The 6,026-nt window shown below is 51.0% G+C and overlaps 1 long non-coding RNA gene across 1 annotated transcript; it reads right to left on the reverse strand.

The window, feature by feature from the left end:
* Nucleotides 1-3,212: 3,212 nt before the first annotated feature.
* On the reverse strand, nt 3,213-4,777 carry LOC132250303 (uncharacterized). The gene is made up of 2 exons (XR_009461982.1): nt 4,234-4,777; nt 3,213-3,772 (listed from the first exon to the last, which is right to left on the reverse strand). It is a non-coding gene; the product is annotated as an uncharacterized LOC132250303 (long non-coding RNA).
* Nucleotides 4,778-6,026: the final 1,249 nt, after the last annotated feature.

Here is a 6,026-nt window from a genome sequence, read left to right on the forward strand (position 1 = left end):
AAGATTTATCTCCTTATCTAGTTCTTTGTTTTGGGACTACGTGCAAAAGGTCCTGACTTTGCTTCAAGTCTTAATTTAAATTTCATCTTTTAGAAATCTTTTACAAAGAGAGCAAATATCCTGAATTCCAAGAGATCAAACCCTGAGGCCTTTTGACCAGGTTGGTAAGAAAAGGGCATTTGCAGTGATATGGAAGTTTCCCAAAGGTAATTTAAAATGCTCAACAAGGCAAAAGAATCTGTTGAGTAAGATCCGAGCCCAAATTTGGGAGCAGTGATATATTGAGTAGGAGGAGCCCACTGACGGCAGCTCGCTCAATAAAAACGGTAACTTACTGTCCCAATTTGGAGGTGACTATACTTGTAGAACAACGAAGGAAAAATCGCAAGTATAGCCCAGGTCAGACTGATCACCTGAACTACCCTCTCCCTGAACACGAATCTCTTAGTTCACGCTGAAGCCGCGGAGCACCTGAAAGGGACTGAAGGAAGGGGACTTAGTCCTATCACTGCTGAAGCCAGCCTATTGAATTGTATTGCTGAGCCCATTTCATTGAACCGTACTACTGAGGCCAACCCATTAAATCGTACTACTGAGGGATGAAACCATATTTTGGTATTTGGCTTCTCGGAATTCTAGGATTGTAAGTATATTATGAAAAATAATAGTATTGATTCAAATTTAACTTTTAGTTGCAATTGTAGTTGTTTTTGTAACACTAATTCTTATAGTATTGTTTGGGAAGGAAGTGCATTTGGAGCATTGTTTCTGATATGTGTAATTATTCTGTTTATAATGTTTGTGGTGTTTCTTAAAGCTAAGCAGTGTTATATATGTAGCAAAGAGTTTTAAAATAAAAGTGTGTTGTATAAATTAAGTGTGTAATCATTGTGAAATCGTGCAATCAGTTAACTACTCCCCCAGCCAGTGCATCAAAACGAATCAGTAAATTGTGTGGGATTTTCTCTATTCCATAACCCACTAGAGACATCCTGGAATGCCTCCCTAACACCAGCAGGATAATGTCACCCTGACACTTGTAAGATAGCAAGAAGTTCAGAAAAAGGTCTCATTATAATGCTAAAAATCACACCCCTGGGCAGAGCAAAAGTATGTTAATGAAACATATATGTATGTAAATGAAATACATGGCTAAACCATAGGTATAGAGACATGCTCAGTAGAGAACGTCTTATGTCAGTGGCTTGTAACCAATCACTGAGCGATACACTTGCAAACATATGTATAAAAGGTACCCAAAGGTAGAAACCGGTGGTGCTTGCTTTGCAAAAGATTGCCAAGCACCCCTCTCTGCGCAGACTTGAAACAATAAAGATTAAGTTGGATCCTCCACCCCTGTGTGTTTATTGGCAAAAGCGCACCGGGCACGAACTCACACTGTCCTTTGGAGACAACACTGGCAGCGCCCAAGATCCCCCCAAACACCCCGAGATCGCTGCCACCCTGCTCTTACCGCCCCCACCAGCACCTCCCCGCCCCCGGGCACATGGGCTCTGCCTGACCTGCGACTAAAGCAAGAGAGAGGAAGAAAAGCAAAGCCCCGCACGAGAGGAGCCGGACCCCTGTCGCGGGACCCCCAGCCCGAGGCTGCCCCATCGGCCCCTGCCCAGCCTGGGGGGCGGGGGGGCAGGATGCAGACTTGGGTGTGCACGGGGAGCAGGCGGTGTTTGCACCGGTGGCGGGGGGCGGGGGTGTCGTTGCAGCACCCCTTCCCACCGGAGTGCCCGGGCCCGGGGAGGGCCGGGGCTGCAGCCCTGCTACCCCCACCCCCACCCCTATGGGGCCGAGCTGGGGCCGGCTCCCCTCTGCTCTTCCCGGGACCCCCGGGGGCTCCGGACCTTCCCCCCGCCGCCAGCCCAGCCTGCCCCAAGGCCGGGCGGGATCGTGTGCGTATGTGCGTGTTTGTATTTGCACGCACAAGTGTGAGCTTGCATGTGCCTGTGCGTGCATGCGTTTGTGCTTGCATGTCCTTGTCTGTCCATGCATGTGTTTGTGCATGCACACACGAGTGTGTGCTTGCATGTGTCTGTCTGCATTCGCGTGTATGCATCTGTCTGCGTACACGCGTGTACATGTCTCCATGCATGCATGTGTGCAGGCACATGTCTCCATGCATGCACGTGTGTGTGGTGTGTCTCTGTGCATGCATGCGTCTGCATGCATGAGTTTGTGCTTACGTGTGTCTGCTTGCATACATCTGTGTGAATGCATACGCGAGCATGTGTGCATGTGTTTGTGCATGCACATGTGTGCCTGCATGTGCCTGTGTGCGTACATTTATGTGCATGCGTGCCTGCATGCACATGTGCATGCCTGCATGCATGTGTCTGTGTGCATTCATGTGTGTGCATGTGTGCATGTGTGTGTGCATGTGCACCTGTGCATGCTTATGTGTGCATGCACAAGTCTGCATGCATGAGTGTGCTTGTAGGTTTCTGTATGCATGTGTATGTATCTATGTGCATGTGTCTGCGCACATCTGTGTGCATGTTTGTGCATGCGTGTGTTCTTGCATGTCTGTGTGTATATGCATGTCTGTGTGCATGTATCTGTGTGCATGTGTGTGTTCCTGCATGTGCCTGTGCATGCATGTGTGTATGTGCATGTCTGTGTGAATTCGTATGTACCTCTGTGTGCCTGTTCATGAGTCTGCATGTGTACATATCTGTGTTCATGTGTGTGCCTGCATGCATGTGTGCATGCATATGTGCATGTGTGTGTGCATGTGTGTATGTGTGTGCACATGTGTTTGTGCGTGTGCTCCTCTCTGCATGTGTACATGCCTGTCTGTGCATGTGTGTCTGTGTTCATAGCAGGGAGAGTGTATTTCTGTCTGCGTGTCCATGTGCAGAGAGTGAGTGTGTAGAGTGCATGCCTGCCTGCATGTGTCTGTCCACGTGTGTGCATGTGCACGCATGTGTTCATGGCATGGAGAGCGTGTTAATGTGTCCACGTGCAGAGCGAGTGAATAGAGTGCACACCCATCTCTCTCTGTGTGCGTGTGTCTGTGCGTGTGTGTGCCTGCATGTATGTGTGTGTGTTCATGGCAGGGAGAATATGCTTGTGCCTGCGTGCCAATCCCCATGCCTCAGCCCAGTCTGTCTGTCCACTGCAATCTCAGGGGTGTCCCTCCTGCCAGTACTGTGAAGCCCCACTCCTACCCCTTCAGAATAAAACCCACCACGAGCCACTTTTCCTTTATTATATTTTAATATAATCTTCTTGGGTGGAAGCAAAACAAGGCTCAAGTCATTCTCCAGACTGGGGGCAGGGAACCCAGCAATGGGACAAGGACAGCCCTCACTCCTGCCTAAAACAGACCGTTCCAGTACAACCCCCTCCCTCCCATTCATATAAATTAAGTCTCTCTCTCCTGGGAAAGCAGCAGGTGTAGAAGAACAGCTCTAAAAATATAACATGTCTTGCATTAGGCCCCCAAAACACATCTTCAAAGTTCAACCCGCAACCATGCCTGCGGCCCTGCCCCCTCTACACGGAGTCCTCTGGGTGTGGGTGCACGTGAAGCTGTGCAGGCAGGTCTCTGAGAGGGGATGGGCAGGTCCTCGAGGAGCCTCCCCACAGCAAGGTCACTCCCGGGGCCAGTTAATGCTGACCTGGCCCGAGGCCTCCAGCACCTCCCGCTTGCAGTCGAAGTCGCCGTTGATGTGGCTGATGGACTGCTCCTCCACCACCCAGAGCTGGCAGCTGGTCTGCGTGATCAGTCGTGCATCATGGCTCACGTTGATCACCGCTGCGAAGAGGAGACAGGAGGCAAAGCATGAGGGGGTGGGAGGCAAAGCAGAGGCCATTTCCATACTGAAGGAGAATGGAAAGACCCCATGTTTTCCCCATCAGCCACTGCCAGGTCAGGGCTGGGCAGTGAAGGGCACAACTGGGACCCAATGGGGACCCTGGCAGGAGGGCACTGCTTGTAGTATACAAACCCTCCCGTGGGACCCACGGGCCCACCCCCAGCCAAGTAACCCTTCTGCTTCCCTGCAGCCCCTTGACAGGAACCCCATCCATGCCAGCCTGGATCTGACCCATGCACCTATTACTACCTTCCTCTGCCTGACAGATGGGACCCATGAGGCCACCCCAGCCCAGTATCGCCATCCACCCTTCAATCCGATCCATGGGCCCAGTATTCCCCCAACCCCAGCCTCCTCTGACCAGGGAGTGGACACCTCCCACCGCGCTGCTTCCACTCACCTCCATGTACGTGCTGACAGCATCACCCAAGGGATCGATTGACTCAATGCACAGATGATTTGTGGGTTCATTCTGGGGAAGTGACAGATCCCCAAAAGAAGCCAGGAGTCCTGAGCCACAGAGCCTTCCTCCCACCCCCTTTCACCTACCTCCTTCCCTCAGCTAGAAACAGGACCCAGGAGTCCCCCCAAACCATGCCCCTCACTATGGCATGCTGGACAGCACTCCTTTCGAAGAGCCAGAGCAGGGCACAACCTGCAAGTCCTGGTCCTCACGCCTGCTCTGCTCTAACGCGCGTCCTTCCCAGAGCAGCGAACCCGACACAGCCCCGTTCCCATCCCCTGGGTCCATCAGCCTCCCTGCAGGTCAGCTCAGCAAACATCACACGGGCTGTCTGCCCCCCGGGTAGGAAAGAAAAGGGCCCTGAGATAAGTGGGGTGAAAGGAGCATCCAATCCCTCCTCCTTCCCCAAAATGCCAGGATCCAACTCCCCACCCACCTCCCTCCACTAACAGCAGCTCAAGGTCCTGTGCTCCCACCCAGGGCAAGGGCAATGCGCTCCCACCCAGGGCAAGTCTTCGCTCCCCGCCCCAGCTCTCCCTTGCATGGCCGAACCCACAGCGCTCCCAGGGCCACAGCTCCAGCCTCTCCCTGACTTCTTCCTCAGTGGCCAGCCCTCACTCCTGGATTCCCAGCCTGTCTCCCCTTTGCCTCAGCCCTCACATCCTGATCAGCCCCCTGCACCCTCAGGCCCTAGCTCCTCCATACTCACCCTCTCCCCCCTGCCTGGAAGCCCCAGCCCCACACCTGACAGCCTGCAGATCTGCATGGTGAGGGCATGGCTCTCAAGGCTGAAGCGCCCCAGGCACTTGTGAGCATCCTGGTAGGGCAGGTGGATTTGTTTCAGCCACGTTCTCCTCCAAATCGGACGTGGTGATCTGGTGCAGAATGACACTAATTCTACAAGGCCGTGAAGTAATGTATCTTGTAGCATTTCATTTTGAGCAAGATAACGGAGAATACCAAAGAGCAGCGGTTCCCCTACTGTAACGCACTTTTTTGATAGTAAAAGGTCTCTCTCTGAAGTACTCTATTGCTCATATATGACAGTGGATTTACATGATTCTGCTTATACAAGTTTAACTTATTACACATTTATAGCTAGACAGTGTCAAAAAATCCTGAGTCTTACAGTAGAATAGGGTAAGTCCTACCTGGATCTTGTCCGTCGTCAGGTATGAAAGGCCAGCTTCTTCTTCCTCTTCACCCTCCCCAAATCTGAACCTCCATCATTTTCATCTTCTTTGTACTCTCCTGGTGGACCAGCTTCTTCTTCATCTGCTTCATCCTCCTCATCCATCCTTCTGAAAGGCAGGTAAATTAATTCCTTACAGCTTTGCTTAAACCTCAAAGGCTTGTTTGTAAACTCATCTTAAATGAGCTTCTGAAATCTGACTCAATTCAGCTACAAAACCTTCTCCAGAAATCTTAAAAAAAAGACAGGACAAGTAACATCCCGCTTTTTCCTCTTTCTATAGGAAGAGAAAACACAGAACTGAATGTGCCACGGCATCGAATATGAGATGATGGGTATGGAAAAAAAAAAAAAAGCTTTTGGTACCAGCAATAAAATAACTGCTTTTATGTAGTTATATCTCAGTGTAAAGGTGTGTACTCACGTTTTCCTAAGTGCCGCTCTCCTTTAACCGTGCACAGCATCCATGACTACTTTCTTTGCAAGTGCATTGCCCCCCACCCCGCATTACCCAATAGGAGCAGTATGTGATACTGCC

The sequence above is a fragment of the Alligator mississippiensis genome, chromosome 1, assembly GCF_030867095.1.
Source record: "Alligator mississippiensis isolate rAllMis1 chromosome 1, rAllMis1, whole genome shotgun sequence".
Lineage (NCBI taxonomy): Eukaryota > Metazoa > Chordata > Crocodylia > Alligatoridae > Alligator > Alligator mississippiensis.